At 39.2% G+C, this 21,496-nt stretch overlaps 1 protein-coding gene across 2 annotated transcripts in view; it reads right to left on the reverse strand.

Moving 5' to 3' along the window:
• The window catches only part of LCP1 (lymphocyte cytosolic protein 1), a 65,015-nt gene extending 55,472 nt beyond the window's left edge, over nt 1-9,543 (reverse strand). For both annotated transcript variants that reach the window (XM_080660554.1, XM_080660555.1), the window contains exon 1: nt 9,454-9,543. The gene's annotated coding sequence lies outside the window, so the exon portion shown is untranslated. The remainder of the gene's footprint in view (nt 1-9,453) is intronic.
• Nucleotides 9,544-21,496: the final 11,953 nt, after the last annotated feature.

The following is a 21,496-nucleotide window of genomic DNA, read 5'->3' on the forward strand; positions in this document are numbered from 1 at the left end:
TGTTTCTAACTCTCTATTCCTCTCCCTTCCTCTCTGTAAAAAATCAATAAAAATATATATTTTAAAAAAATGATTCTGCCTAGAAGCCATGTTCATTTGTTCATATGTATATAGCTTCCTCCTTTTATTACCATCTCCCACTTAGAAAATACAGACCTGCAAAATGAGGGAGAGAAGTAGACATATTAGAAAACTAGAGGCCCGGTGCATGAAATCCGTGCATGGGGGGGGGGGGCGGTCCCTTAGCCCAGCCTGCGCCCTCAGGGGATGTCTGACTGCTGGTTTGTGGGAGGCAACTAGCAGGGCGCTCGCTGGCTGGCCCCACCCCCTGATCACCGCTGCCGGTCACCTCCCTCTCGGGGGTGGGGAGGGGCTGATGCTCCTGCATTGAACGTCTGACCCCTGGTGGTCAGTGCGCATCATAGCAACCTGTTGTTCCGCCGTTCGGTCGATTTGCATATTAAGGTTTTATTATATAGGATGGGAAATTGTGGGCCCTGAAAAGTGAAGTTTCTCCTCAAAGTCTCAAAGCAGTCAGTGACCAGTTTGAAAAGAGAAGAAGTTCCTCTGAATCTTGGTTTGGGCTAGCCATGCACGGTATGGGAAAAACAGAAGTAAATTAGTGTTAAACAACCTAAGGATTAAAATACCCCTTGAGATATACAGTCAGAGTAAAGTACAGATGAAATGTACTTTACATCTTAGATATATGGATGAACAAGAGAATAAGAGGAGGAGTTTCTTCTTCCTCATGTTTCAAGACCTTCCTCCCAGTCTAAGCCAGTGGAAAGGCATTTTGGGCATTCCATAAATCTCACCCAAATGCTAATGATCCTATCTTCCTTTATAAAATTAGGCTTGATATACATATATAAAATGAACTAGGAAGCAACATGGCATGTAAAAAAACTGGATTTTCTAATGCAACTGCTTCTTGCTGTGTGTTTTGTACATGTTACTTCAATTTTCTGAGCTTCAGTTTCTTCATAGGTAAAAGGAGAATATTAATAATCCAACTATAGTGCTCACTCCACAGGGTTGTGTTAGAACTAGATGAGACAAAGTGTTAAATTGCACAAAACTGTGCTTGGCAAAGGAAGGAAGGAAGAGAAATAGGAAAGGAGGGTGGGAAACATAAAGAACTAGAACTCTTACAAAATAATCTTGGGGAACAAACCAAATTTCCACTATAAATTGTATGAAATATTATGTAGCATCACCATCTAAAATCCGCAATTACATGAGTGTTACGGGTGTTTGGGAGATGTAAATTTTGATTTCATATCTGTGCTCTATCTTCAAATGTTTTTAGCTTGGCTTATTTGGGCTCTGGTGTCAAGTTTCTCATCAAGAATCCTAGAAGTGAGTCTCAAAAAGATACTGGACAATTGGTAGATGATACCAACTAGAAGCCAGCAGCATTGGTATTGGCTGATCTCATGTTAAGTGGTCAAAAGGTTCTAGACTTAGCCTTACCTAATATACTGATGGTGGAAAGTACCTTCTAAAAGTTGAGAAAGTATGGCCAGAGGGGGGAAATTACAGCAACGTTAAGAAAAGCCTGACCACATCCATTATGAGTCATGAAGAGAAAAGAGATCTTTGGATATCTGTGAAGAGAACCATGGGGCAATAACGCCTCCTCTCTTGGGTGCACCAGTGCTCGGGGACTGATTCTGTTAGCCTGTGCTCTACATCTATCTGCTCTTCACTTCCTAACTCTCCAGGCATTTTCTCTATTGTAGTTTGAGCTAGAAAACCACTGAGACAATGTGCAGCAACGTTTGTATATTAGCAATGACAACAGAAGCTTCTATTATTCTTAATAATGTGACCTCATTTTCTATAGGCTCCTTGGAGTAGTTCTTTGAGAATCTCTAATGATAAGCCCATTCACAGAAACACACACACACACACACACACACACACACACACACACACACAACAAAATGAGGAGTTATGGATAAATTGAGGCAGAAAATTTTAATTTGATGGGCTGTACTTACCTTCACTTTGTTTGAAGCCACAGTTTAATTGGCAAGTATTACCAATACCAACTTACAATGGAATGTGCTATAACATTTTTTGGTCAAAAATTTAAATAACTAAATAGTCTAATACCTTCATAACCCTAGTTTTAAGGCCTTTGTCCCATAAAATCATCAAGTATTTATTTGCTTATTTTTCAAATATGTTTGGTATATCAGAAAACCCATCAAAAGTAGAGTTGGGATCTCTGCCCAATGGAAATGTGACATTAGGAATAATTATCCAATAGTCAATCATAGAAAGGAATATTTAGACTTATTAGAAAGCAGTTATTGAATGATGTTAGAAGAGACAATGTCATTTAAATTCATGTGTTTGCACCTTTAAGAAACTGACTATATAATGGGAAAAGACAAGGTGTAAATCTTGGCTCTGGCACTTACATTGGACTTGACCCTCTCTGAACCTCAGTTTGGTCATCTGTTATAAGACAATGATAACACCAACCTTATGCAGCTTTTATATGGAAATATAAGACTAACATATATTAAATGCTTAGCAAATAGCAAGGACTCAATGAGTCAGCTGTGATGGCGAGTGTAGAAGAGTGAAATATACACATAGATTGATAAAATGGGGTAATGAAATCAAAGGAAGGGGAAAATTAAACCAAATACAGACCTGGGAAATAGATAGGACTTTCCCTTATTTTATAGAGGAAACTGAGCTTCCAATGGCTTAAGACATTTGCTCAGACTCCCCATATAGTAAAAGGCTAAAACATGAATCCAAATTTGCTTCCAAATTTGATCTCTTCTTTATACCATATCTGTTTGTTTCATGAACAGAAATTGCAGACACACACTCAGACTCACAGCTTTAAGAAAACTGACATTTTGCCTGGCTGGTATGGCTCAGTGGTTGAGCATCGACCTATGAACCAGGAGGTCATGGTTCAGTTCCTGGTCAGGGCATATGCCCAGTTTGGGGACTCAATGCCCAGGTTGGGGGCTCAATCCCCAGTAGGGGGTGTGTAGGAGGCAGCTGACTGATGATACTTTTTCATCATTGATGTTTCTATCTCTCCCCCTCTCCTTTCTGCCCTGAAATCAATAAAAACATACTTTAAAAAACTGACTACATATACTACATACATTATATATCATATACATTATACAGGGGTGGGAAAAAGTAGGTTTACTGTTGTAATACAAATAAATAATACAATAATTAATAAGAATACAAGAATAAATTGTGTTTTGAGTACTCACAACTGTAAACCTACTTTTGCCTACCCTTGTATATGATCACCCAATAGATTGTGTTTCAATTGTCTTTTTCTGTGATCACAAGAAAGAAACAGAGAATCGGGAATATTTTGATGAAAAATCTCAACTTGAAAGACACTGAGGGAAGAAAAAAATCTGAAAAACTCCCCAAGATTGCCTATAATATTCCACCTATCCAAAGGCAAAAAATTTTTAAATGTTTATATAGCATTGGAAATGACAGGGAAAGTTCACTTCACATTTTTTAGATGATGAAAGGAGGCTCAATAATATAACGCTGCCTACTTGTTTCTCATTTTTTCTTACTTTCACTTTGCACTATTACATAGCTTTTCCTATAAGGAATGTCTGTTCCACTCTTTTTAATCTGGCCTTCCTGGTGAAGGAAATGTGAGCTGGTAATATCAAGGAGGTGCCAAGGATCCACATTTTAAAATGCTATACCTGAAGCTAACAAAGATGTAGTTCTAATTCTAAATTTTGCCTACGCCAAAAGGAAGAAGATGCAAATTTTATACAAATACATTTGTGTACCTCTTCATACATTTGGATACACAGTTTGGATAAATTTTAGTGATAACTACAAGACAGGGATAAAAATGTAGGGTGGTATTAAGTGCAAAGCCATTATTCCATTAATTCACTTCCCTCAGGAAAGTACAACCAGAGAAAGAAAGAAAACAAATTATCTGTGAGATAGCAATTCACATGCATAATTAATTTGCCAGCTGAATTTGGTGTTTTGGCTTTTCTGCCTGTGGAGAACATAATCTCTTTTTCATTTTAGCTCAGCCAGTCAAGGTGTGTGTGTGTGTGTGTGTGTATGTGTGTGTGTGTGTGTGTGAGAGAGAGAGAGAGAGAGAGAGAGAGAGAGAGAGAGAGAGGGGGAGAGGGAGAGAGAGAGAGAGAGAGAGAGAGAGAGGGAGAGGGAGAGGGAGAGAGAGAGAGAGAGACCATCCATCCATCCATGTAACTGGAAATGGACTAAAACAAGAATCAATGCTGCAACCAGAGAATGGTGGCTTTGCTAGTTCCTTAATTCCACATGTTAGCTTTTCTTTCCACCAGAAAAAATAACCAACCATATTTGAGAAACAAGCCTCCTTAGAACTTACTTGCAAGTGGGGATGATGCAAGCAGGACTCTGAAGTTGAGCAAAACTTATTTTAACTCAGTAAGTGGGTACTTTTTACCTCTATTCCTCAACTCACAATTAAAACAATTTTTCATTCTTTTGCAGTTTTTAGAATACTTGTATTTGGCCATTATTATATAACTAGAGGCCCGGTGCACTCAGCCCGGGTTGCGAGAGGGCACAGGCCAGGCCAAGAAACCCCACCAGCGCATGATTGGGGCTGGGGTGGGATGCAGGAGGTTGGCCTATGGGGAGGGACTGCAGGAGGGCTCCAGGGCATGTCTGGCCTGTTTCACTCAGTCCTGATTGGCTGGAACCCAGCAGCAAGTTAACCTATCGGTCAGAGCATCTGCCCCCTGGTGGTCAGTGCACATCATAGTGAGCAGTTGAGTGGCCTTAGCATTCATTAGCATATTACACTTTGATTGGCTGAATGGCTGACTGGATGACTGGACACTTAGCATATTATGCTTTTATTATATAGGATTATAGACATGTGTATTTGGGTCTAAATACTAAATTATTTAACTTATTCCTGTCTATCAGTCAACAATTAGAAAATGTTCTACTTTACTAAAAATATTCTAATCTTCTAAGACTGATAATAAGGTTTTTGAGATCATGTTTTGTGACTCAGGCAGAGGTCAATAAATTGGTAAAAACCAAATACTCAGTCAAGTGCATAGAGGGGCTAAATAAATGATGATGATGATGATGATGATGATGATGATAAATAATAGACTGTTTAATAAAAGCAATTATAATACAGATGCATTTTTTGGACAAATTTTTGATTATTCAAGTTCAGCTCGAGGGTTTAAGTGTAAATAGTGCCATGGTCTGCTGCCTGTTTACTCCAGGAGGTTTCCCCTGGAATTCAGCAGTTAATACAAAACTGATTCAACTGTAGAAAATTAATCAAATACGTATTTGAATGAATTAACTAATCTTGGGTTGTTGTGATGACTACATGCATTAATATAGTAAAAATGCTCACAAAATACTCAATTCAAAGTGAGCAGAAGTACATAGTATTAGCTATTATTATTAAGCTGATAAATTGAAAGTCTTTTTCCCCACCTCTGCTGTTTGTGGTATCTTACAAGATGGAGTGATTATGAAATTACAGGGAAGACTATGTAATGACTGAAATTGACAAACCAAAACAAGAGGAACTGTCAATAGCACAGTATAAGGAAGTTGAATCAGGAGGGAACTGAGGGAAGCAATCTGGAGATGCCATCTGGGTGCCAGCAGTTATAGCAGCTGTATGGAGATGCTCCTAAAGATGAACATCTAATCAGGTCATAACTTTTTAGAACTTCAAAATGAAAACAATGTGAAACTGCAACACTTTTTATTTGAGAAGTACACTGCCATCTACCAAAATGAGGAAATTTAAACGTCTTGAAATCTGCCAATACTAATTAGTTTTATATTTTGGTGAACTCTAATTCTAATTTTTATTTCTGCAGGGTTAACATGCAGATGGAATAGCATCATTTCGTTAGCTGATAATCTGTGGGTAGAGAAACTAGCACACAAAAGAACACTAGGAAGACCATTAGATTAATCTAAGTGTCACTCTGCTATAAAATCTGCTATTAGTCATAAAGTCCAATGCCTTTATAATCTTACTTCAAAAAATTTTACTTCATAACTATAAGCTTATAAGAAAATTTATTAATTTATTTTACCTAACCTGATTTTAAAATTTGTTTGCTATATCTCTTATACACACAGAGGGGTTTCTCTTTAGGAAATAAAGAGAAATTGACTTGAGAATTTTCTGAGGATAATCTAAAATGACTAAGTAAAAGTTAATGATATACAGTCCTTTGCTCTTTGTCATCAAAGAAGCTCATTATTAAGTACATAGTTTGGTAAGTGTAGCTAAGTTTTAGCGCAATGAATATATTTAGACTAAGATAATGAGATTATAATTTTGCTTGTTTTCAATGGTCATCGAACAATTTCTTAAATTCCTTGAAGTCAATGTCTGTTTAATGCTTTGAGGCCAAAATAAAGAATAGTGTTTTGGCAAGAAGGAAGCAAGGTAGAATGCAAAATATTATATTATTACTGTATCTCCTCTCATAGTAATCACTGGAGAAACTCAGTAAATATTAATAAGTGAAATCAAAGAAAAAGCTCCGAGGAATATCTGAGGAATTGAGAAAAAATACTTGTGACGAATTGCAATTCAATAAATATCATTAGCAACTACTGTGTGTTAGGAGGAATAGAGAAGGAGTTCAGGTTGTCAGGAAATAAGGACTTGAAACGAAAACATTACTATTGCTGCTATACTTACTCCATGATCAAAGCATTAAGCAAACACATACAGAAGAAACTTTGTGAAAGAAAGGGGGTGGGGTCCAGTAGGAAAAATTCAAAGGGCATGCTTCTTGATGTGAGCCTTGAAAAATAACCAGAAGTTTTACAAATAAAGGCAAAAGCAATTGAAGAAATAGTTCGAGAAAAAACAAAAAGTGAAATAGCATAGAACTTTCTGGAGGCTTGTGGTCTTGTGCACCCAGAACGTGAGTAAGTGAGGGGGTTGGGGGATCAGAGAGCAGAAGGAAGTGACAAGAAATAAGACTGGGGAAGTGGTTGAGGCAAGTTTGTGAAGGCACACAATTCTTTAGTAAAATTATGCATTAATTAAAAAATACTTTATTTTATTATTGTATGAAACCTGCAATGATATCTCTTATTATAAAATTAGAAATGTTTCTGGGTTTACTGCAATAATCTCTCTCTCTCTCTCTCTCTCTCTCTCGCCCCCTTCTTCCCTCTCTCTCTTTCTCTCTTTCTCTCTTTCTTTCTCAGTCCCTCTGTTTCCCTCTTTCTCCCTTCCTTTCCAGCTTCCTTCCCTGCCTCTTAAAATTGAGTGCCCAGACCTCTCCAGTCAGTTTCAGAAATAAAAGCCTTTAATTATCTATATCTGGTGGAAAAAAATATGCTGGTGTGGAAGAGAGAATCTGGAATAGACACACATGCTTATAGAGAGGTAGCATGAAGCTGGAAACCCTGGCTACTTACAGCCCCTTGTCCCCCTCCAACTGCTCAGTAATCTTGGGCCAGTTTCTTTATGATCTCAGCCCACTCATCATCTATAAAGAGGATTAAATGATGAAATGCAAGAAGAGTTGCTGCACATGGTAAGTAATTATAGATGTTAAATGTTATTATTACTTGTCCCATTCTCTCTCATTTAAATAGATATATTTGAATGAGACTTTACTTGTTAGCCTCCCCTTCCCCAAAGGACTCAGAAAACAAATTATAAATGATGTTATAACACTGAAACTGTTTCCCAAATTACCAACTATTTCAAGGCATAATTTGTGAAAAAGACAAAATTTAAAATGTGACAAAGAAAAGCATGCCTGAGATTGCTAATGAAATGTCCCCTCAGCACAACTCCATTCCACCACAGCAGTGCTTGGCTAATGAAATGTCCCCTCAGCACAACTCCATCCCACCACAGCAGTGCTTGGCTAATGAAATGTCCCCTCAGCACAACTCCATCCCACCACAGCAGTGCTTGCTCAAAGGGCAAGAACCAGAAGTTTCTTCTCTGATGTTACTGGCAGTGAGCTAGAATGAAGAGGAATGAATATTTTATAACATAGCATGTCGATGCTTTAACAAGCTAAACTTGATTTAAATCAAGAGACTTTTTGCTACTTTAACTTTTTCACATTCCATTTTATTGTCTCCAATGTACATCCTAATTTATTTTATTCTCATTAATATTTTTATTTAAAGTAACACATAGCGTATTTTTTTATTTATTCTTTTTGGGGGTTCAAGTCTGCCTCTCTTAATACCAGATTTTTTTTTCAGGTGAGATGTGTCCAACAATATTAATGGTCACATTTTGCAATGTTCAGAAATTCACATTTATAGGTAAATAGTTAATTTCATTCAAAATTGCCTGTGCAAATATTCTTTAAACAAGTTTATTTAATAGAAACCAATTATAATAGATTTGTATAAAGTTAAAATCAAAACGTGTGTGGATAAACCACCTTTGTTTAATGATGTTTTTTGTGGTGTTTTTTTTTTTTAAAGTTATCCTGATGGAGTAATTATAGAACACAAGTTGCTATACTTGATTAAGAAAAATTGAGTTTTGCTAAGTATGCTGAAAAATGAATCCATTTCCAGTCTGAATGGCTTTTATGTTTATCATCTGTCAATGGTTCTTAATATTGTTGAATAATGATAAATAAATAAAGGCTGATATTACAAGATCCAAAGTCTGTGTTTCAATAAATACCCCATGTCAATTTTATAAGAATTTCTATTGTAGACAGAAACATTTCATCCAAAATTTAACAGTCATTTGTCTGGTCATAAGCATAATGAATAGTTCAGACAAATCTATGAAAAAGTACAATTAGGCAACACAAATTATTTTTATTTTTAGAGAATAAATGGATAAGAGGTGGCCTCTAACTCCATGTGGTTATTAAGCACACCCATTAAAAAACTGTTGGCATCAAAATCACTCAAATAACCAGTAACATATTAACATGTGATTCAAGATGTTAATATATCCACTAAAGTATTGTAAAGAATTTTTTTTAAAGAAAAAACAGGACCACAGTAGCAAAAATTAAACCACCACCATTAGGCACAATCTAAATGATCAATATGCACTTTCCTGAAAACTTTTTAAAGCAGATAAAATCACAGTAAATAGCCTCCCTGAAATAAAGCAATAGAAATAAATCAGAACATGATTTGGTTTTAAAAAGAGAAAAAAATCATAGTTTTTGGGGGGTCATAATAGTGCATAACTGGAGAAGCCACCCAGAGAGCTGAGGGGTCCCACTCTAGACAGCCACATGATGTGGCTGCAGCATTGCTGAACAGTTTAATGGTGGCAGGGCTCACAAACGGGTCGGCTGACAGGTGCCCAGATCTCTAGTCCTTTGAAAGCAAAATCCAAATCCACAAAAAGAGCCACCCAACAAGCAAAGCATCACAAGCACTTAGAAATGACAAAAAGGAATAAAGAAAATTTACCTTGTAGAAAAACGGTCCTCAATGGTACTGGCGTGTGACCAGAAACTCCCTTCTTTCTGATTTGCAGAACTTTGTCAACCCTGAGTGTGTGGTCACAAGGCAGGAAGTGACTAAAATGACAAATCATCAGCCAAGAAAGAAATAGATTTTGTCTTTATAAGGACATTTTACTTAACTTTTTTCATGTCTCCTCCCCCACAAAAATCACCTAACAGAACCACAGGTCACACTGAAATTTAGAAGCCTCTTACCACTTCCTCTTTATAAGCATTTTCCTCTTTCCTTCCTTTTTTTCTTTTCTCCTCTATCTGTTTGTTAGGTTCTGGGCTACTTAAACCTGTCTGAAACCTGTCTGATTTCAGATAACAAGCAACGTCAGCCTGCTGCCTTGCCTTCTTTCTCTGATCCCAGTTGAAAATGCAAAGCCCAGTGTTACCAATTGGGGTTACTAGCTAGGACCTTGGTTCTTTTTATCAACTCAGAAAAGATTTTAAGGTCAACGAAATGAAAGTAAAGCAAAGTGGGGTTTATTGAAGATACACTCCAAATGAGGAGCAGGCCAGTCAAAGAGTCAATGGCTGGCCTGCTGCCAACTCACTGGGAAGTCAGAGAAAAAGGGGTCTTGAAAACAGGTTCAGGGGGTTAGCACAGGACGAGCTTCCACTGACCATTGCTCCCCTGATTGCAAGTCTCATGGGGTCCTTTAGAGGTTGGGGGTTACATGCCTGTGGGGAATGGCACAGCTGTGCTCCTTGGAGGGAGAGCACGCTCTGGGTCCTTTGTCCTGAGTGTATTTCTCTCTCTCTTGCAGGTGGGAACCTTAGGGGAGGCCTCAAAGGAGGGTCTTAATAGAATATTCATCAGCTTTCCAGGTGTGCTTTTTCAGGGTCGTGGTGTCCACTGATTGGTCAGTATCAGGGCAGGGGGTCATTAGTCAATGCAGCTTGTCCTGAGGCAGCCATGGAGTCATTTGTCTGGTTTTGCTGCTTTTCTGGGCATGGAGCTGAAATACAACTGAGGCCTAGATGTTATCTTTGGGGAAGAAAAGGTTAGGGGGGAGTCTAAATCACTTGACCAGCGATATGAAAGATCAGGGGTCCAAACTGTATATGCTAGGGGAAGAAAGGTTACTGGCTAGTTCTGAACCTGCCCTCTGGCGATCTGCTGGCTGCTGGGCCACCCATAGAGAGGCAGTCTGAAGGCAATGTTGGTACAACCCCTATTCAGAACCCCAGAGTAGGCCTCACCTCAGTTGCCCATGTCTAACTTCCTACCTAACAACAGCAGAAATAAACAAATTATTCATTTTTAGTTAAAGAACCAAAGGGGAAAGTGGCAGTATATCTGAAACAAACTAAAAGGAATTTCCTTGGGAAAGCCCACCCCAGCCTAAACCAAATCCCTCTTCAGAGTCCCTGAACAATGTTATTGGTGCAGATAAAACAAAATAACCTCTTTAAGGGGAAGGGCTAGAAAAGCTAGGTCACTATATTATTTACTCCTTCTTCTATTTATAGAACACCCAATGTGCTAAGGATCTCTTTAACCCAATTAACGATTTCAATTATTTAGACATTTCCTATAAAGAGCACCAGTGGATAACTTAGGCAGTTGTTATGGTTAAATGGGCAGCTAAATTCTTCATACAGACCAGATTTATTTTTTGAATGCACATTTAATAAAATTAGCAGTAGAATAAAAAAGCTCTATTCTATACACAAACCCCTGATGCTTGTCTTGAGATCGAATTCCTATCATCAAATGTAAGTGCTCAGGGGCTCATGAAGGGTTGTGAAGGGTGTGTAGTGCTCTGAGTAATGTTGAGTGAGCATTAAGCATAGTCTGCACATTGCCTGGAGACTGTGCGTGGCTCCACAGCCAGACTGCACAGTATATATGGCTGTGCTCCAGATCTGACTGAGTTGAAGATGCTTGATCATTCCATTCACTTCTGTATTTTCTAGGGGCCTGGAACCCTGTCAGTGGGTACACTGGTTGGGGGACTGCCTTTATACTTCTTTTGCTTCTTTGATTTCTTCTCTAGAAAGGTCCTGTTTCTGACCTCAAATGTTAAACCAAGCTGTTCTGATTTATCTAGTCCATTAGCCAGTGGTGGCCAGCTTCTTAGTCAGAACCCCACAGTGGCTACCCTGGGGATGGGCAGAAGAATAGGAAGAGATGGTAGAGATTCATCCATTTTAGAAGTAGTTCACTTCACAGAGAACTATCAGTTCTCTTGTGCCTCCCCAGGGAAGTTGGAGAAAGTGAATTGAACCCTGTTTTCTCCAGTAATAAGTTGCAGAGGGGTTTCAAGAAGCACCTAAATTCTTTTGGGACACCAGAGAAATATCCATGTGTTACTGTGACAGGACTAATTACATTACAACGCAGCCAAATGCTGGTGGTTTCCACGCTGGTGGAGACAGTCATCATTAAGGGGCCCTACACAGGGCTCTCGATGGACTTTTGGATTAAAAAAAAAAGTGTGAAGTGACTGTGAACTTCCCTAAAAATAATCTGGTTCTGCATCCTGCGATTTCAGGATGGAATGAAGGTCCAGCAGTAACTCTTCATAAATGGAAAGAGACTCACTTCACGTACCTGGGAGAAGAAAAGCAGCAGCAGTCTGTAGGTATCGTTACCTGGTCACCAGAGACCTGAGGAATCTATAAAGAAGAGCAATATATAGAGCAAGTGTTGCGTGGCCTATCTGTAGGCATTGGTGATTCAGGAATGAATAAGACACAATCCTGCTCTTAAGGAGTATATAATCTAGTAGGAGAAAAAGACATGTAATAAATGTCATCTATTAAGAAAGGGGTGAAAAAAAAGTGCAGATTTGAGTGAAGCTGATTTTTTTTTTAAAACTAATTACTAGTGCCGAAACCGGTTTGGCTCAGTGGATAGAGCGTCGGCCTGCGGACTGAAGGGTCCCGGGTTCGATTCCGGTCAAGGGCATGTACCTTGGTTGCGGGCACATCCCCAGTGGGAGGTGTGCAGGAGGCAGCTGATCAATGTCTCTCTCTCATCGATGTTTCTAACTCTCTATCCCTCTCCCTTCCTCTCTGTAAAATATCAATAAAATATATTTTAAAAAAAACCAAAAAAAACTGATTACTAGTAATTCTTTTATTTTTAATAATTTTTAAAATCTTTTTTATTTGTTAAAAAATTTATCTTCACCACACTATTGCCTGTGTCCATGGGCTATGCATATATGCATATACATTCTTTGGTTAATATCTACCACCGCGCCCCCCAGCCTTCCCTCAATGAAGCTGACTTTTGAAGACCGTGAAACCTGCTTAGTTATGACTGCAAAGTGAGTAAAAAAAAGATTTAGGATTTCAGATGACGTCTAGTTTCTAGGAGATGAAAGCCATTGAATTGTGCTACTTACAACCACCAACAGTTGAAGGAGTCTTTATACTCTAGCACCAACTAAACTTTGGCTGCACATTAGCCACCCACCACCACCTCACCCACTTCCTGGACCACTCCCTCTATCTTAATCTCTTTATCTGCCTCTCAGTGGCAGAAGTCTACCCAGAGGCAGGCAACTGTTTAGGTCTTAGACAAAGGCTTTTCAAGGAGTATTTTACCACTTTCAGTGTTTAGAATTTCTTGTTCATCATTATAGTAAATAGAAGACTGACTTTTGGTTTCATTATTATTTTTACCTTCTCTATAGTCAGTGCATCACTGATGACCTGCACCCAGAGTGGACCTCTCCCACCTCCTACCCCCACCCTCATGTGCCTCTACTGCCCCCTCTGCCACTTCTTTTTTTTTTCCTTTTTAATATATTTTTATTGATTTCAGAGAGGGAGGGAGAGGAAGAGAGAGATAGAAACATCAATGATGAGAGGGAATCATTGACTGGCTGCCTCCTGCATGTTGGACCGAGTCCGCAACCCAGGCATGTGTCTTTGACCGGAATCGAACCTGGGACCCTTCAGTTCGCAGACCGACGCTCTATCCACTGAGCCAAACTGGCTAGGGCCTCTGCCATTTCTTCACTGGCTAATACTTTGCTTTCCTCTGCCCCCACTGCCCTCCCCTACTTTACCCCCCTCCACTGCTTTGAAACCCAGAGCCTCAGTCCCTAAAACTACACCAGCTATTACGCTCACAGAAACAGACTTGCGATGTTACCAATTACCTGCAGCGTTACCAATTGCTTGCCTCTAAATTACTCCTCAGAAATACTGTTATTCATTTTCATTAACTACTGAGAGCAGGCATTCTCAACCTGGGGTCGATAGATCTCTAAAATGTATATATAATTTTGTGTGGATATGCTTTTTTCTGGGTCCATCATATTATTTATCATACTAGAGGCCCGGTGCACAAAAGCTGTGCATGGGTGTGGTCCCTAGGTCTAGCTGGTGATCTAAGCGCAAGCATCTGGTGTGGAAGGGCAGGTCCCAGCTGTCCTCGGGGCCCTGGGCAGCACCTGGGCCCCAGGCCCTCACACACCCCCTCCGCCTGAGTCACAGTGCCCAAGTCCCCATGCAGAGATGTGGTGAGCCTGGCCTGATGCCCTGGGCCGGGGCACAGTGTGGGCCTCTGGGCCACACAACAGTGCCACACAGAAGCCAGGCAGGCAGCGTGCTCCCTGCCAGCCAGCCTTGCAGCCAGGCTCCTGCACAAACCCACGAGGAGCCCGACCAGCCCTTGTGGTCCTGGAGCTGCAGGCTCACCTGAAAGAGGCCGCATGAGTGCGGGGTGGGCTCCTCACGGGTGCCCAGCACCTGAGCACAGGGGCTTCCCTGGTGCACAAGCCCTGGCATCCAGGGAGAGGGTAGCAGGCAAAGTGAGAGCATGCTCAGCGGACACCCTTCATTCTCATCGCACCTCCGTCCCCATCACCCCTGCCCCCAGGTAGCTGGAGAGAGGTCGCAGGCCACCTCCTGCCCCCGCCCAGGTACCACCCGAGGTTGGTTGCCACCCCCTGGTGGTCAGTGCACATCATAGTGAGAGGTCTAACTCCTGGTCTCTCGGTTGAACTACTGGTCAAACAACCACCCAAGGGGACAATTTGCATATTAGGCGTTTATTATATAGGATTATTACAGAGATGCCAAAAGTTCTTGCCTCAATCTAGTTCACTCTCCTGCATCCTTCCCTGGCCCCAAATTCCTGCTGCTTGCTTATTGAGGTGATCAAGTCATCTGGTATGAGCCTCCTCTACTCTCACAAGATCCATCATTTACTGCTACTCCTCTCCTTCAGTCTTAAAGGAGATGTTCTCCCAACTTCTCAATAGTTTCTCATTGTAACCTTAATCTTACATCTTCTGCTTCCTTAGCTACCCCATTCCATCAATTATCTCATATTTTTCTAGAATCTTTAGTCACTTATACTCTGCCACTTCTCCTTCATTTACTCATGGATTTATACAAAGAAAAAATACTTCTGCCCTAACCGGTTTGGCTCAGTGGCTAGAGCGTTGGCCTGCGGACTGAAGGGTCCCAGGTTCAATTCCGGTCAAGGGCATGTACCTTGGTTGCGGGCACATACCCATTAGGGGGTGTGCAAGAGGCAGCTGATCAATGTTTCTCTCTCATCGATGTTTCTAACTCTCTATCCCTCTCTCTTCCTCTCTGTAAAAAAATCAATAAAATATTAAAAAAAAAAAGAAAAAATACTTCTGCTTCACTTCTACTGCTTACCCTCCAACATTTGATGAGCATGGAATAACAGTAATTAAGATGTGCACAGTCCCTGCCTTCGTAGAATGTCCACTATAGTCAAGGCCACAGACAAGTGAAAAGGCAGGTGGTACTCAGAACCATGACAGATGTAAAGCAAAGTGCCTGTGGGAACACACACCACTAACCCAGACTTAGTGGCGGCGGGGGGGGGGGGGGGGTGCGGGGGGGGGCAGAAAGCGGTCTGGGAGGCATGCAGAGGGAGCACCATGGGGTGGTTAAGAGTAAAGAGCCCAGCTCTAATATTGTACTAGTTGTGGTAGCCTTGGGCAAAGTATTTAATTTCACTGCCCTCAGTTTCCTCACTTAGAAAATGGTGCTAAGTATAGTGTCTATTTTATACAGTTGCTGTAAGAGGTAAGTGAATTGATAGATGTAGGAAACTCCGAAGAGTGCCTGGCTATATACCTGTTCATCTGTCTTTTAATATTTACATCAGGATTGAGACTAGACCCTTCACACACATTATTTCATTTATTCCTCACAACAACTCTATGATTTGTTTTTTTCTTTAATATCTAAATAATGGTATGATTCTCATACTATAAAATTCACTGTTCAAAAGTGAAATTCAGTGGATTTTGGTATATTTACAGAGTTGGGCAACCATGATATTGTATGATTACAGAATAGTTTCATCATTCCAAAAAGAAACCTTATATCAATTAGCAGTTATTCCTCATTTACCCCCACATCCCAACCCCCCAGCTCCTAATCTATTTTGTCTCTGTAGATGTGTCTGTTCTGAATATTTCATGAAAATGAAATCATATAATATGTAGTCTTTTGTGACTAGTTTCTTTTACTTAAACAGAACATTTTCAAGGCTCATCCATGTTAGCACGTATCAATGCTGGATCCCTTCCTATAGAAGAATAACATTTCATCATATGTATATACCACATTTTATTTATCCATTCATTAGTTGATAGACATTTGAGTTGTTTCCACTTTTTAGATTATAAATAATGTTGCTATTAATATTCATGTACATGTTTTTGTGTGGACGTATAACTTTTTAATCAAAGTAATACATGCATATAACATTAGAAGTCAAATATTACTTCAAGTTGTAGGTGAAACACCAGTGTCTTGACACACTTCCTCTCTACATTCAATTCCTATTCCCCTGAAACAATTATTTTCAACAGTTTTAGCTACTTCTTCAGCTACTCCATATTTTTAGATGCTATGCTCATACTATGTCTTGATTGTTCAGAACCAGGTTTTTTGTTTATTTATTTGTTTGTTTTTTACTTTTTACTTGGGAGATGAAGATTTGGCCCTCTCACTCCACTAACATGCATACAGTAGCCCTCCCACCATCCTCCAAAATATAACAGCTTTTTAATTAAATTAACATTCCAATTTTACAATGACTTGTAAATACTCACACCTGAGTTATGTAGAGCACTATGTTTATATTTCATTTTGGTATCTTTTTTTCATTTGTTAGGTTTCTATGTACTTATTACTAATTCTGTACTAAACACTCCAACAGAGGTAAAATAATTTTTAAAAATCAAGAAATGGGGGAACAGGGTGAAGGGGGTCAAGAGGGAACAAGGGGGACATATGTAATACTTAAAAAAAGATAAATTTTAAAAATCAAAAACTTAAAAACTTAAAAATGAATCCATTTTTCTTTTGGAGGGGTCCTTCCTATAGTCCTTTCATCCTCCTATCTGGCCCTTCTGCCCATAACCATCCAGAAACTTCCCTTCACCATTATTCTGGGAATCCCCTTTCCCCCGCTCTAGGTTGGATCTACTGTTTCTGGACCACATGTCTTCCACTTTCTTGGTCTACTTCCTTGTTTTAATAAGCACATCCTCTAGTAGATTCTTGGGTCATAAAATGTTTGAGACATTTTATAACTGGAACCATATATAATCTCAGAAGTCCATACTGAAAAATCATTTTCTCTCAAAATTATGAAAGAATTGTTCTATGTTTCAGTGTTGCTGTTGAGAGGTCTGGTACCATTCTGATTTATGGTCCTTTCCATGTTATTTCTTTTTAATTTCTAGAAATATTTAGAATTTTATCTTTATGCCTGGCATTTTGAAATTTTATATGTCTTAGAGTGGGTCTGTTTTCATCCACTGTGGCTGGGACTCAGTGATCTCTTAATCTAGAAGGTGAAATATTTCAGGTCTGGGATCTCTCTCTCTCTCTCTCTCTTTCTTTACACTGTTTTCTATGTTCTCTTTTCTTGGGATTAAATTTATTTGTTGCATCTTTTGAACTGATCCTCCATTTTTCTTTTAAATTTTTTGCTACTATTTTCTGCCTCTTGGCCTTCCTGTTCTACTGTCAGGTTTTTCAACTTTTTCTTTAAAACTTCTATTGTAATGCTGAGGTGATATCCAACATCTAGAAGGGTTCAGGAATCTGGAGAAGGTGCTGCGGTGTAAATTAATAAAAAGACTAGAAATATAATATAAATTTGTAATCCATGAGGGAGCCAGAGGAGCTTAGCTGTAGGAACCAAGTTCTCTGAGTCTCTGGACCCCTTGCTCTTTATTAACACAAATTGCCCTAAATCAAAGCAGATATACATATCAAAGGTGAAGGTTTAGTAAGCATTGTTAGATTGGGGGAACTGTCTTTGGCTGTTCAGGTGTTTGGCTAGCAGGAGGCAATAACATGTAGATTAACATGCCCTCAGCTGTCTGGTAACAGGCAATAATATATGCAGATTTTTAAGTTTGGGGAAATGCCTTTGGCCATTCCAACAGGCAATAATATGTATCTTCACCCCTGCTGAAGCCTCAAGGTTCCATCAACCTTTTGATGAAACTTCTTGCGTTTATGACATGCCGGCACTATTGAACATTTTATTTCTATTGCCATTTTTAATAGCCCCAAAACTCTTTTTTTCTGAATCTTCCTTTTTTTTTTTTTTTTTTTTTTTTTTTTTTTTTTTTTAATAGCAAGGTGGGAATCAGGGTGGGGTAAGAAATGTCTCACTACTCCTTATATAAATTTCTACCAAACCTTCTGTTTTTCAGCTCCATTTTGCACCCCTGCCTTCAAAGGCATGTCATGCCACAGGGTTCTGAGCTTTGCTGAGTGTCTGTGATCTGATTTAAATTGCTTCTTGTTGGCTTATCTCATTACAGGCCTGGGGTTCAGCTTTGTTGTATATCCTTAAGCACTTTTCAGTATCTATCTATTTTATGGCCTCCAACATTTTGCTGACATCACTTATCTCCTGTTGCCTCATTGGATATTGGGCCCCCTGCTGGACTGGGAATCCCTGAGGCAATGGACTCTGTCAGTTTCTAAACACTATACCTGACATTTCAAAAATATTTGTTAAATATTTCCAACACCATTTATTAAAGACACTTTCTTGACCACATTGTATATTCTTGCCTTCTTTGTCATAGATTAATTGACCGTGTAGGTATAGGTTTACTCTAGGTGCTGTATTCTGTTTCACTGATCTATATACCTGTTTTTATGCCAGTATCAAACTGTTTCAATTACTATAGCTTTTTAGTATAGTCTGAATATCAGTTAGTGTGACAGTAGAGACATTCCTAATTTTTTTTTAAAAAGAACTACCATATGACCCAACAATCTCACTGCTGGGTATTTATCCAAAGAAATCCAAAACACTAATTCAAAAAGATACATGCAGCCCTATACTCATTGCAGCATTATTTACCATAGACAAGATATGGAAGCAACCATTGATAGATGACTAGATAAAGAAGATGTGGTACATATATAAAATAGAATATTAGTTGGCCATTAAAAAAGAAGGAAATATTACCCTTTGCAACAACATGGATGGACCTAGAGGCTATTATGTTAAATAAGTCAATCAGAGAAAGACAAATGCTATATGAGTTCACTTATATATAGAATCTAGAAAACAAAATAAATGAACAAACAAAACAGAAACAACCTCATAGATACAGAGAACAAACTGATGGTTGCCAGAGGGTGGACAATTGGGGGGCTTGGTGAAAAAGGTGATGGATTAAGAAGTACAAATTGGCAGTTACAAAATAGTCATGAGAATGTAAAGTAAAGCATAGGGAATATATTCAATAATCTATAATAATAAAAGTGTAATATGCTAATTAGATTGGACTTCCTTCTGGGCCACCTTCTGGATGAAGCCTGGGTTGCGAGGGAAGCCTGGATCCCGGGTGCCAGAGGAAAGCCAGTGCTGGCAGCCGGAGGAAGGAAGGCCGACTCTTGCATGAATTGGTGCATCGGGCCTCTAGTATTTTAATAACTATGTATGGTGCCAGGTGGGTACTAGACTTATAAGGGGTATCACTTCGTAATTTATATAAATGTCCAATCACTATGCTATATACCTGAAACTAATATATTATTGAATGCCAAATATATGTTAAATAAGTGAATAAAGAGGACTAAGCTGAAACTTTTGAAGGGTGAGATAAAAAGGAAAGGCAGAAATATACTCTAACCATTAGGGAATGGCATGTGCAAAAGATTATAGGTGAGAGAAGGCAATGAACATAAAGAACCTGATAAGAGCTGAGTATTCCTGCAATGAAGAGTGCAAGGGAAGATGGAAGTGAGGGTGGGGTAGGGTGTAAAGAAAGAGAAAAGACTGCAGACTAGCAGAGACCAGATCATGGTGGGTCTTTTAGCTATGTTAAGGAGTTTGGATTTTAGCCTAAAAGCAATGGGGAGGGGCACTATTTTAGGTCTGTATTAATTACCCAGGGCCACTGTAACAAAATACCACAAATTGGGTTATTGAGTAAATAAGTTTAGTAAACATAAATTTAGTGTCCCATGGTTCTGCAGACCACATAATGGATTCAAAATCAGGACATCAGCAGGGTTGATTCCTTCTGAGGGCTGAGAGGGAGAATTCCTTTCATGCCTTTCCCCTAGCTTCTGGTGGCTTGCTGCAATCTGGTATCCTTGGCTTAATCTAATTTAACCCTATTTATAAGGAAATAGTCGTGATGAATTAGGGTCCACCTCGAATGAGCTCATCTTGCTGTGATGATCTGCAAATACCCATTTCTAAGTAAGGTAATATTCACAGGCACTGGGAGTTAGAACTTCAGTGTCTTTTGAGGGGAACACAATTCATAATAGGGCCTTAAGCAGAAAGTGACACAATCAGAGCTGTCTTTTAGAAAAATCTCTCTACTTCCAATAAAAGGAATGAGATGGCAAGGGTTGGAATGGACTAGGGAGGATAAAGATCAGATATTCCAGAGGCCTTTGCCTTTAGTGCCTTATAAGGTGATGATAAGTGGTGGTGAGATAAAGAGAGGTAAGTAGATTCAAGGGAAAACCGGATGGCAGAAATAACAGATTGAATACAGAGCAAGAAAAATATTGAATAAAGGAGGAGGAGTCAAAGATGACCCATTTCTGGATGGAAACGGGTGGTACCATTCAATGAGACAGGGAATGCAGAAGTGAGTTTGCAGAAGAGAAATTATGAATTTAGGAAATGCTACCTTATTTTCTCAATTCCCACACAGTCTTTATTGGGTGGCTCTGGCTCTTCTCATTGTTCTTCTAAAATTCTGATCTAAAAACTTTACTCAATCTTCAATGTTTTTGCCTTTATGCAACATTTGACATAGTTAACCATTCTTTCTTTTTTCAAACTCTCTTCTCCATGAACAATTATTTTTATTTAATTGCAAAATGAACAATTTTATTTTGAAATCCTGCTATCATATTAAATATCTAAAATTGAACTCATCATTCCTCTGACAAATAAGCTACTACACCTTATCCCTTACTTCCTTAGTTCAGCTGTCCCATGATTGTTCAGAGTACTCCTTGACTCCCAGTCTTTCCTCAATTCCTACATGTGGTCAAAGTTGCATGTATTTTTCCCTCATAGTTTTCCCCAAATTTTTGCTTTCTGTGTCTCTTCTACCTTATTTAAGCCCTATTACCATACTCCTAGGCTTTAGATCAGCTTCCTGATTTTGTTTCCTGCCTCACTGCTCCTTAATCCATCTTGCATACTGTCACCACACAAATCTTCATAAAGCTACACTTCCCACCAATCTCCTGCTTACTAATCATCTAAGATTACTCATCACTTCCAAGATAGTATCCAAACTCTGCCTTAAATTATCTTTCAAGCTTTGTCCTAACAACGTAAGTCCTTTGGTGTTCTTGAGCTGGTCTGTTAACCCTCTAACATGCCTACAGATTTTGCATTGTGTCTACCATATTCTTACACTCTCTCTTGTTGCCTGTTCTCCCCACTTCCCATTTCTGTAAATCTGAATCATTCTCCTAGCCTAGAACCAAGAACAAGACCAGTTACTTAACTTGTGTATCCCAGTGCAAAACTA

This window comes from Plecotus auritus (genome assembly GCF_963455305.1).
Source record: "Plecotus auritus genome assembly, chromosome: 3".
In the NCBI taxonomy this organism is placed as follows: Eukaryota; Metazoa; Chordata; class Mammalia; order Chiroptera; family Vespertilionidae; genus Plecotus; species Plecotus auritus.